Raw genomic sequence first — 13481 nt, 5'->3', positions numbered from 1 at the left:
ATCAATAGACTTGTATACTCATGCAGTGTATGTAGTTAATAAATTAAGAGTATTATTCTGAGGATGTTAATAAAGGACAGGTGCACTTGTACAATTGTAACTCATGGAGTAAGTTTTACTCCCAAGTGCATTGACAAATTGATTTATACTCTGTCTCGGTGGATGAGTGAGTTACATCATGTTAGTTTCATGATAATCATTGACTAGATTACATCCGTACAAAAGGATGTAACCTGATGTAGAGATTCTGTCATTCGGATCACCGGTCCAGTCTGCATATACATACATATACAAATTAGAGACAGATCAGTTGCATAGGATGTTTGAAGTCCTGAACTCGTTATTTCTTTGAGATACCATAAAAGTCCTTTTAACAAATTTACAATGGTCATTAGTTGGAACACACATAAATTTCAACAATCTATTGATCACTATATAAGAGATGTGAAGTTGAGTAAAGGAAAAATATTGCAGTTTGCCAATAGTGTGCCAATAACGAGTGGCGTCTATAGGTGGGGAATCATTGTCGTCATGACTCAATTTGTGAGATCGTGCGGGCACCATCTGGACTGTAATTCGATAAGAGAATCCTCACCATCCATCCCTTTTATAAAAAAAATATAATTTCAAGAGGAACCTTTTAACAATTTTATTCAACTAAATTGCAAATTCCTAAGCTATAATCATACTTAATTCATAAAATCAAACATTTCCCCAGGACCTAGTATAGACATGTACAAAAGCATCTAATATAGAGTAATGACAAAGAAATAAAAGACACGGCTTCCTCCTGATCTGAAGAGAAAACTTAGAAGTTGATGATGAATATACACCATTTCAACTAATACTTCACCAGCCTGAAACACACATACACCCCAAATCAGGAGCGGCTCTAATAAATCGGTGGCCTAAAGTTAAATTCGAATGGAGTCTTTAAATTTGAATATATATTTCTTATGAAGTTTATTATAGCCAATTATTTAATTTTCTTGAGATATAGTATTTATAATTTGTCGAACTTTTATTACTTCTTTGCTCTTTTATGAAATTTTTTTATTTTCTACAAGTAATACTCAAATTTTTTTTTAAAAAAAATACTTCTAACCTATTATTTTTTTTAAAAATGAGGCCCCTCAAATTTTGAGGCCTAAGGCAATTGCTTTTTTTTCAAAGCTGTAGAACCGCCCCTGCCCCAAATGAGTGTAGCAAGGATAATATATGTACACCACACATAGTGATAGGCATCATGGACCGACTAAGACTTGTTTATGCAACATATTATAAAGTTAACAAAATCAACAAACATGAAATGCAATAACTTCAATCAATCATGTTTCACTCTATTGCCTAAAAATTCACAAGGGATTAGATTTATCTTTCCATGACCTTAGGTCAGTCTCTAGCCATATTATTAACATTCCTTTTTTCGTTCAAGGATTACCAATATAGTTACTAATAACTAGATGTTAAAGCAAAAAGTCCCACATTGGTGATTAATGAGATGGGTGGACTACTTATAAGACTTGGACAATCCTCCTCCCTTTGAGCTAGCTTTTGGAGTGTGAGTTAGGCCTAAGACCTAATTTAACATGGTATCAGAGCAGGGCCCATTTCACCCGATGTTGGGGCCCAAAAAATCAAAAATTGCCCAAAAAATGCCCACGCACCAGATGCCAAGCATTGGGCGTGAGGTGGGTCAAAAATTGCCCAAAAATTGCCCACGCACCAGATGCTAAGCACTGGGCGTGAGGTGGGGTGTTAAAGAAAAAAAGTCTCATATTGATGATTAATGAGATGGGTGGACTCCTTATAAGGCTTGGGCAATCCTCCTCCCTTTGAACTTTTGGGGTGTGAGTTAGGCCTAAGACCGCATATCACATACATCCGCCTTTCGATTGCCCAACAACTAACAACAACAAATATATGGCCATATTCCTAACGTATCAATATCAAAAAACACTATACATATAAATCACCAAAATAGATATAATAATTATCACATGAAATAGAGAAATACTCAACTAAATCTAACATAGAATCCACAATAACGATTCATTTTCTCAAATACTCTGATTCCAATTGGTTCGTCCAAATATCATGACATACTTAATACAAAATGTTATCACTAATGGCACCTAAGACATGTTGTTGTAGATTCTGCATATGTACATGACTAGGTTCAAGTTCATGTTACACATACTCATGCTTGTGATCAACTTGTTGATACCTTCACTAAGCCACTATCTAAACCAGCTTTTACCAAGTGTTGATCCAAGTTAGATATTGTTGCACCATGCCTAGCTTGAATGTGTATTAACCATATTTGTCTTATGGTTATTTGACTAAGTCATAGGATGTTATCTTGCTCATCTCTTGTTCCTAGTTTAAACAAGTCTCCTGGTGTTTTGGAGCATATTTAGGAATATTTACTCCTATTGTTTAGGAGCTTCTTTAGTGGATATAATTGCCTATAGTTTAGTTTCATTTGATTGTAGTTCATGTAATTAAAGCTTGCTATCACATTAAATAAAGCATCATTTGACTTCCTTAAAAAGATATCTATAAAAAGCTGGATGATGCTAATATCAAACAGTTTTCTCTCTACACAAATTCCCTCAACATACTGTTGAGCATGTTACTTTATCGTTTTAATCTTTAGTAGTTTAACATTGTGCATGTTTTTTAATGATAGAAATTTAGAGATAATCATAGTTAGAATTTAAGGTATGTGTTAGAGATGATTAAAATATTGTATTTATCCAAAATGTTTTTTTTCTAATTTTAGATTATAAAGCAAAACAAAAACAGATAAGGTAATGATCATCATGTATATCATTTAGTAAACAAAATTTTAAAAATAATTCGCTACAACTCAAAATTGTATTATATCACTAATTTTAAATTCTTAAATATATGTATAATGTTTAACTAATAGTTGGGGTCCACAAAAAATCTTTTTAGCTCAAATAATATATAAACTTATTTATTTTTAGAGAATTTACAATAGATGTCCATTTTGGTATAGAGCCTTTAATCCTTATTATGGATCGAAATTTTAATTATTTCATACTCATATATTCATGTTACTTTCATGCAACAAATCTATCCTTTCAATATTTAATTATTTTAAATAATTTTAAAGGTTGTTTTCAATGCTTTTAGTTTTTCTATTGAATCAAGAGATTGTCCAAAGAAGCTTCATTGGGTTTGTATTTGATGTAGCTATCAATTTTCTCTTATTTTCATCAGTCCTACCATGTACGCACAATATCTATCGATGGTAGACACAATTTTCATTTTGATGCTTATATTTATGTATCTAATAAGGTCTATAGTTTAGAATATCTATTATTTTTCTATACAATTTTAACTTCCAATTTGTTTTTGTTGCTTTATTTTCTTTTAACGTTGTATATAATCATGAGTGTTGCAATGGTGTAGTGTTGTCACGAGCCTGAACATTGAAGTGGTTTTGTTCAATAGTCAGTATCATATTCACAAAACTTGAACTTAACGGTCAAATAGCTAGAAAAGTGTGTCACATTCATGAAACTTTTTTTTTTAATTTGTCTTATTACTCAATATGTGTTGCGATAATCTTAGATAATTTTGTAAAATCTTATTCATAATTACTTGGAATCCAGAAACTAGTAAGGAAAATATTGTTGTTCATCTTGTATTCCTAAGATACTTAGAACAAAACTTTGAAGACCTTGATAAGAAACAACAAAGTTTAAAGACTATTTTCAAACTAGAAAATTTAAACTAGTAGAGAAAATAGAATAAAAAACAATATAAAAATATTTTTCTCAAAGAAAGAAAATCGGGCCCACTGAATGCACAGTGTCCCCTTAAGGAAATTATTCCCCTTAAGTACCCGAGGATAATGGAATATATCCTCCCAGGATAGAACTCACCGGTATATCGATGCCTAAAACCACGGTGTCAGCGATCCACTCAACGACAGTAAAGTACACTTAGAATACAAGATTTAGTAGTAGTAGTAGAAGAAGTCCAGAAAAATTCTTTCAACTAAAAAGAGAGGAATTCCCTCAATTTATAGAAAATAGAGGGTAGTGTGAAAAAGGTTCTTATTGTGCCACTGGAAAGGTCACAATTTTTCATAAAAGTCACAACTCTTCATAAAAGTCGCAACTCTTTATTTTTCATTCGCACCTTTTAAAACCCAACAATCCTCCGCATGGATGGGGAATAACTCCAAGACAAAGAAACGGACACGTATGTGTACTTTACAAGCAAGAATTAATTGCATCTGGATAAGTAGGTTTCCCTTTGAACTTTCCGTAGTGAACATATGTCGGATATACTTGGTCAATCGGTATATTTGATATCTTTGAACCGTCAAGCTTTGGTGTATACCTAGACAACCATATGTCACACAATCAACCCTTTACTATTTATGGTTCTTACGGTTGTGTTCGTTTCAGCCATGAACACCTCTTGGTTTCATGAGTGTATAGAGAAATGGGCTTTTGACAATCATCCTCTTTGAAGCGGCTTACATTTCACACTCACATAAGTGATTTCTAACCGTATTATCGCGTAGATACACTATTTGGTCAAATCTGTCAAACTTAGCAAATCATTAAAAACATTAAGCTTTATTAACTCATTAGCAAGCCTTAATGTTGTATCCTTGTTCCTGAGCATTGCCTTCATCATGAGAATGGATTGAGTTGGTTGACAATGCCGAACCGTCAGTCACAACTTTGTTTTTCTCCTTGAATCTAGCTATTGGGATCTCCAGTCTGCTAGATAGAGTTACTACCATGATGACTTGTCCTAAGCTGTAAACTCATTCCCTTAGATGATCTTTCAACTTTCTCTCTAGATAGGCCTTTTTGTAAGTGGATCTGACACATTGTCCTTTGACTTTACATAGTCAATTGTGATAATTCCACTAGAGAGTAGTTGTTTTCTAATGGTATTATGTCTATCTCTTGTATGATGAGACTTTCCATTATACATCATGCTCCATGCCCTACCTATTGCATCTTGACTATCAAAGTGTATGCATACTGATGCCAAAGGTTTGGACCAAAAAAAAATATCTATCAAGAAATTTCGAAGTCTTTCAACTTATTCACCGACCTTATCTAGAGCACCTAGCTCAGAGATCATTGTAGAGCTAGCGATACATGTCTTTTTTGAAAGATTTCCAAGAGACTGCTCCTCCACCAAGAGTAAATACATATCCACTCATAGATTTTACTTCATTTGATCCCGGTGATCCAATTTGCATCAATATATCCTTTCAATATTGCTGGATATTGTTAAAATGCAAGACATAGTTTCGAGTATGTTTTAAATACCCCAAATCTCTTTTCATTGCCATCCAATGAGTTTGATTGGGATTACTCGTGAACCGACTCAGTTTACTAATAGCACATACTATAGTTGATCGCGTACACTTCTTGATATACATCATACTTCCCAATACTCTAGCACAATCCAATTATGAGTCACTTTCGCCTTCACTCATTTGAAATGTAAAGCTCACATTTATTGGAGTCTTGACAATATTGAAATCCAAATATTTGACCTAGTCAAGTAGCTTTTCGATGCAATGAGACCATGACAATGCTAAACATTATGGAGTTCTAAGGATTCTTATACCTAAGATTGGATCAACAACTCCAAGATCTTTCATATCAAACATGCTTTTTAGCATACGTTTAGTAGCATTTATGTCATTAGTGTCTCTATTGGTGATCAACATGTCATTAATATACAAACAAACAATGACCGTGTGATTTTAATGTAAACACATTTATCACTTCCATCATTCTTAAATCCATTTGCCAATATGGTTTGATCAAATTTCTTATGTCATTGTTTGAGTGCTTGTTTTAGTCCATAAAGTGACTTAACAAGTTCACTCACTTTCTTTTTGTAATGACCTGGAAAAATCATATTTGGAAATTTTCATTATTTGTTAATTACGATTGTTTAGTTGGCAGGTGATTTTTAAATAATTAATTTTTAGTTGATGGCTAATGGGCTAAGTCTATAATTTAGTTAAAACCCTATACTATTTGGCCCATATATATCAAAATAAGATAGTGTATTTGTCACTTTTAAATAAATAATTAATTTAGAAAAAGAAAGGGAGGCAGAAACTTACCTAGGCGGATGAACAAGAGAGGAAAAACAGCGGCCGTACTTCATGTTTCAGATAGGTACGCCTTTAAATAATGAATTGAGTATATGCATAAAGGTTACATTTTGTTAATTTATTAATACTATATGTTAGAGGTAACATATTAGTTTTAATATTTGCTTAAGATCGTTATTCTTATTGGTGGGTGTGTCATGTTGGTGGGTTAATGTATGCAAGACCTTGGTGATGTGGAATATGATATTAAAGGCTAAGGTGTTCAGTGGGTATAGAATGAGGAAGTGATAATTTTGGTTGCAGTTGGTGGTGCCCAGCGAATGAGCTGGTGATTTTTTGTAACACTGCATTCCTCGATGAGATTTAATTTATTTACGAATCCTTCGTATAATTATCACACTATAATTCAAGTTTTACTATATTGAAATAGGTAATTAAATATTAGGTTTATTATATTTTTATGAATATTATTAATGTTAGGTTACTTGGAGGAATGAAGACTTAATCCTAGGCTTGAAATTTGGAAAAATATTATAAAAGTTGATATATTAATTGGCACCAAGATTAGGAACTGGATTATAAATTAAGTGGGTTTTTGGGTCTACGCTAGACCTATAGTAATATGGGTGTTGTTAGTTTCGAAATCTTATTGTGATTATTAATGTGAATAGATTGCTTTGAGTTGGAAGTACAATAAAAAGGGAAGGCTCAGGTCCCGGAGTGATTGTTCAATTATTTGAGGCAAGTGGATTTCTAAACCCTTGTTAAGTGTATGGAATTCGTGTATTTCCTTGTAATATGTGTTTGGGGGTAATGAGACTTGGTGATGGATTGATTTGTCCACATTGATTAATTCTAATGATGAAAAAGGAATAATAAAAGGCAATGTGATTAATTGTTTGGGTGCGATGTGTTGAGAATGGTTTGAAAGGCTTGTTAAATCATTGTTGATGTTGTATCATGATTGTGTTGTTGTGAATTCTGCAATGTTATGAAAATGATCATCTTCTCATTATTTGTGTGAACATGTCATTTGCATTATTCTGAGACATGGTTGTGACAAGTGTTATGTGCATTGAGAAAGAATAAGAAGTTAAAGAGGATGTACCATTTCGAGGGACGTGTCGCGCGCCGCAATGGATACTATATTTCAAGGAACGTATCGCGCGCCGCGATGGTTACTATTATCAAGGGTTGTATCGCGCGCCGCGATGGATGCATGGACAGATATGTCCCCCATGGGTCCTGGACTGAGAGACAACAAGTGTGTATCACTAGGTCAGACATGCATCACTATACTTGATATTGCATTACATTGCATTGCACATATTTATCATTAGTGAACTTGATATTATGTTTTGCTGATCTTGTGAGTGCCTTTCTGTGGAACTTTGATTGATGAATATTGAGCTTGTTGTTGAGGATATGTAATTGTTAGAGTGTTGTTGTTGAGATATGTGCTATATGAATTATGAACTATTAGGTTGGGCTGGTTTTAAGCAGGTTGTAGTTGTGGAGGTTGTAATTGATGAATATTGAGTTTGTTGTTGAGAATATGTGATTGTTAGAATGTTGTTGTTGAGATATGCGCTTGTAAATTGTGAACTGTTAGGTTGGATGGTTTTATGCAGATTGTAGTTGTAGAGGTTCGGATGGGGTGTAAGGAGTACCCGTATTCTATCCCCTTAGCTTGTGTTTAGAGGTTTACTTGCTGAGTACCGTGTGGTTTGGTACCTTGCTACTACATTTTTTTGTAGGTTACTAGCCCGGACCTTTGTGATATTTTCTCTTCTCCTTGTCTGAGGCTTCTTGTGGAGGTTTGTGAGGTAGTTGTTTGTCATTTCAGCGGACCTTCTTACTCCTATTTATGATTTTGTTGTATTATAGAAACAAGGTCATTTGAGACTTGTGTTTTTCTTTTGAATCAATTGTAATATTTTAGAGGCTTGTACACGTGACAACCAGATTTTGGGGGTACTTTGAGTTGATTATAAAATTTCTGCATTTTATTGTAATGGTTGAGTTTTAGGCTGACTTGTCTTGGTGGGATAAGACGAGTGCCATCATGTCCATTTTTAAGTCGTGACACTTTTTTTTACCAAGAATCACAAAACCCTCAGATTGTTCCATTTAAATTTCTTCCTCCGATTCTCCATTTAAGAAAGTTGTTTTCACATTCATTTGATGAATTTAGAGGTCATATACCGCAACTAATAATATTAACATCCGAATGGATGTAATTCTAGTTACTGACGAGTATATATCGACAAGATCAAGACCTTGTTTTTGTCTAAAGCCTTTGACAAAAAGTCTTGCTTTATATTTGTCAACAGGTCCATCAACTTTCATTTTCCTTCTGAAGATTCACTTTGAACCCAAATGTTTATTTTCTGGAAGAAGATCAATTAACTTCAAATATGGTTGCTCAAAATTGCATCAATCTAACTATTGACACCATATTTCCAGAAGGATGAGTCTACAGAAGACACAATAAATGTTACAAAATCATATTCGAAGGAAGTAGATGTCCTTTGACATTTACTACGCCTTTGAATCTCTTTATTAAGTATATATTTTTTTCCTTTCCAAGGTTTTTTAGACCCTTCACTAGACTACTCAAGTCTAACTTAACAATCCACAATCATAGGTCCTATTTTAATCCTTTTAGAAATAGGAACTTGGACTTTGGCTAGACACCCCCACACTTTGAAGTATTTCAAGTTGGATTTCCTTCCTTTCCATTTCTCATATGGAATAGATTGTGTTCTGAACAAACAAATTCTTTCTGAAAAGACAACTTTTTGTTGTCCCCTTTTGCAGTAAGGATAGTTCCTCCACACAAGTCTTGTGGTAAACCTGAACTTATAAGCAATGCAGCCATCATTTTCTTCAAAGTTCGGTTATTTATTTTTTTCATTCTACAATTCCATTAGATTTAGGTGAATAGGACAATAGTTTGATGGATAAATCCATTTTCCAAACATATTTCAGCAAAAAGAGATTTATATTCTCCATCCCTATCACTTCCTATCTTTTTCCACACAAACTTGACATTTTTATTTATTGCACTCAAAGTTAGACAAAACTTCTAAGTTGATCAGTTTCCTTACAAGGTTTTGTAATTGACATGCTCCAAGTGTTCATAGCACAAACAATTTGACTCAAGCAAGTCGGAACAAATAAAAATATTGAGTTTGAAAAGCTCTCCGCGAGGTAGCTTGTTCTCACAAATATTTTGTTCTTATTTCTTACAATTTTGTGTGATACAAACATTGTTTAGAGTCATCACCTTGTCAAATGTCCTTTTCGGAAGGACCTTTCCATAACTTTCAATTTGATTGTTATAGAACTACCCATGAACAAAGTTTTCTCGGGTCCAATAAAGGCAATATAGTCCAAATGCTTCTTTTACAAAACATGACAAATGACTATTCACCAATATTCATGTCTATACAAATAGTTATATTTAATAGACATATCTTTTCATGAAAAGTCACAACATTTTAAGTGACACTTTTTCATAAAAGAATTCAATCATTTTGAACAAGTATACATATAATTTGGTAGTTTCATATTAGTCATACCATATACTAGTAAAAGAGAAACTCAACAACCACAATATCAAATATACTCCAAGAATTTTGTGGGTCTAACATAATACAAAAGTATCATTGAATTTCATATCTTGTGCTCCAAATTTAAATTAGACACTAAGTCTAATTTTATCTTTGTCATAAGCATAGGACCCCCCACATTTTAAATATGATCTCAAAAATATTTTTCAAGTATTTGAAAATAGTTTTTCCACATATTTTTTTTCTCATGCTATCAAAGTGTCATTGACAACATGAAACCTCTTTTGAAAATATTATTCTACAAAAGAATTATAGTGATTCAATTATCTTTGACAATCTTTACACAATGTCAAAGTTCATTCCATAGAGGCACAAAATCACAAACTCTAAGTCATTGATATTTCCCCTCTATCACAAATAGACATACCACTTAGTATTTAGAATACTTACAGTAAAGACAATTTTTTTTGTACAATTTGTTTCTATATAACAGTGAAGTTTATAGAAAGTCAAAAGTACAACATTGACTTATTATGTGAAGTTTTCATATTCTTCAAACCAATAACATAGTCTAATTTATCCAGAGTAGAAAACTATAAAAGTTTTTAGTCTACAAAAAGCAGACACAATCAAATTTCACATGGAGTACAAAACTACAAAAGTTTTTTTTAGTCTCCAGACATAATTAAACATATTCTTAGATTATCACATAGATGTGCTTTTCTTTTCAAATAGCCTTCCAACTATAACATTTTGACATACTATTTTATCAAACAAAAATGTGCATCTCTCATTCTGCAAACTAAAGAATTTTAAAGGCAACACTTTTTGCCTAGGAAAATTCATTCAAAAATCATATGGTTTGCAGATCTTTTTCCAAAGACATACATGATAAATATCAAAACTGTTAACTTTTAGAAACTATTTTCCTCATTAGATAAATAATAAGAAGGTTACCTGGTGTAATATTTAACCGAAATACCACCAATTCTTCGACCTTGCTAAACAAAGCACCGAATTCTGAAGAAGTAATGCATTAATCTTCTACTTCCATGATATGTTTCTCTCAATCAGTAGCATACAAGAAATACCAATAGTATAATAATTTCCTTAAGATTGTTGTTCATGTTGTATTCCTAAGATACTTAGAACAAAACTTTGAAGAATTTGGTAAGAAACAACAAAGTTTAAAGAGTATTTTCAAACTAGAAAATTAAAACTAGTAGAGCAAATAGAATTAGAAACAATATAAAAATATTTTTCTCAAAGAAAGAAAATCGGGCCCACTGAATGCACAGTGTCTCAAAATATTTAGCTGAATGACATAGAAGGTTCGTTATACACCTGGTGACAATGATTAGTTTATTTGTGTTCTTTACAAACATATGTTTTTGTTGAGTGCTTACTATATTATGGGCTTGGACTTGGATGGTGCAAAATAGAAAGATAATAGCAAGAGGGAACTGCACAAGTTCAATCATCCTTTCCATAAATACTTGTGATGATAATTGCGAGCTGATCAATCATGACGAGGGCTTCTACTTTTTCATTCCTCTTGTGGAACACTGTACATGATTTTATGCTTTGAGCTTCACATATTGCTTCCAAGTAGTGAGAAAATTGGGCTTCAACTTTAACAAAGACTGTATTACTGTTAAGGTGATCTGTCACATACATTATTTCTACAATTATTATTTTGCATCTAGCTTACTTTTTGCACAGAGTTTTTCGTGAAGGTTTGATGAAAAATAGATAAAGTGGCATAATCATACAAACCATTGAAGAAGAAAATGGAGAATACACGTGAACTAAAAACATTGCAAACTTTGTTTCAGCTCGAGCTGTTAATCTTCAGAAGAAATTGAGGGGTGGTGAAGGCATTTTGCTCCTGAATTTTGGGTACCTTAGGTAAAACAGAGTTGCTAGTAGTGCTAAGATTTTGAAAGGTGTCACATATAGTATGAGTGTTGCAATAAGACAGAAGACTATGAAGATGTTAGTTGCCATATCCCCTATAACCATTTAGATTCGACCAACCACACTGCGAAGTCTATCATACCTCATTTTAACTGTTAAACTCTTCATCTAGTTCATCTGAGATAATTGGTTCGGACAAAGATAGTTTTGTGTCCATATGTGGAGAATGCCTAGCTCGGTCTGGAACGGTAGTTCCATAACTCTGGGTAGCAGATCAATATGCAAAAGAGAAGTTGAAGTAGAATAATGGTAATAGGGTTTTTCCATTTGCAAACTTCTCCAAGCCATTTGCTCATTAAAACAATTCTGAAGAAGTTAACTTTACTTCTTCTCATGCTCCACATGTGGGAGTCAACATCCAGGATGTACTCCACAACCTCTTTAATTTATGCAGTGGTGACTCAGCTCGTCCGAGCCTCACCACAGCTTTCAAGATTGAATCATCGAAAATGAACTGGTCGTTGATCCAATCGCTTCTCAAATGTGTTAAGTGGCAAGATTAACCTCCGAGCAATCTCATCTTTGGGAGGTCCGGCATTGCATTCAACAGTAAGTACCAATTGCTCCTCAAAAGGCTCTGCCGCCACAAATCATAGGTCTTCATTCCAGAATAGATTAGTTGTTCGTGTTTGGCATACTTCGGTCTTTAGTACTTGCTTCCCAACTTGAGACTTAACAAATACCTGTATGGGTTGGGTTTTTTCCAGGGATTCTACATCCTGGGTTTCAATGATATGGACTCTCAGGTACCACAGTTTAGGCGAAACATATACCTTTGATCTGACACTATGAACACCTTCTCCCTAAACTAAAGTAGTCTGAAAAGGCTTAGTATGCTTGGGTTCCCTTCCACACTGCAAGCATCACCTCTCCCCTTCACCGCGATCCTCTAATTTATACCACTGAAGTGCCAAAGGGCAGTCATGTGGAACCCTTGTAGGCACTTCATTCATGTCAAACACCACTTTCCTTATATAATAATCTTTATGCACCATCTTTTTGTCTCTTACAATAACTTATAATTGAAGACTGAATCTTCTCTCTCGAAAAAGCAAGCATTTGCTTCCACTCAGGGTTTTACCTTCTTATCAAAGTGCTATATTTTTCCTTTATAGTTTCTGAGGTCTCTTGCTTTCACAACTGGTACATAAAGAAAAAACATTTGTTCAACAAGATCATAAGTGTTTGTGACTCTGTCACTGCTAATCCATCCACCTCCGAAATCCCCCATGTGGCCACTAATTTCGGATTCACGCAGGGAACCCAATCGAAACCTGTAACACCTCGAATTCAAGAAAGGCTAGAAAAGGGTCAAGCGGGCAAGTCACAAGCCCAAAACTGGACCATAGGACCCTCCACGAAGCCCTAGATGGGCCATTAAAGGGACCACAACCTGTTTTGGTGCTCGTGAAGATGTTTCAGAACTTTCCCAAAAAGGTTCCCCTCCCACAACCCCTTGGACGGCCCGTGGTGAGCATCACAGATCATTAAACTGGTCGTGACGAGGGTCAAGGCAGCAGGGGTCCTCCCCTAGCCACTGTTCAAGGACCACGAGAGTCAAAACAGCCTATGAAGCTTCACACGGACCGTGGAGTCGTCCGTGAAGGGTTTTTATCAGACTTAGAGTTTAGGTCAACTTCAAATGATCATATCTTTTAGCACAAAATATATTAGGTGGCCCATGACCTATCAAATTAAGGATCTCTGAGTCCTCTTTCCAACGCCAACAAACTTTCCTAATTCCAAGATCGAAGTAAAAGTTTATGCCTAAAATAGTGAAGCCCTGTCAGGCA

At 34.2% G+C, this 13481-nt stretch overlaps 1 pseudogene; it reads right to left on the bottom strand.

Moving 5' to 3' along the window:
- Nucleotides 1–11418: 11418 nt before the first annotated feature.
- On the bottom strand, nucleotides 11419–12919 carry LOC125836864 (FT-interacting protein 1-like; annotated as a pseudogene).
- Between the last annotated feature and the right edge of the window lie 562 nt (nucleotides 12920–13481).

This window comes from Solanum verrucosum, unplaced genomic scaffold (genome assembly GCF_900185275.1).
Source record: "Solanum verrucosum unplaced genomic scaffold, falcon-dt-bn FXZP01000141.1, whole genome shotgun sequence".
In the NCBI taxonomy this organism is placed as follows: Eukaryota; Viridiplantae; Streptophyta; class Magnoliopsida; order Solanales; family Solanaceae; genus Solanum; species Solanum verrucosum.
Note: the sequence above shows the minus strand (reverse complement) of the source record. Positions and strands in the feature narration are given on the sequence as shown.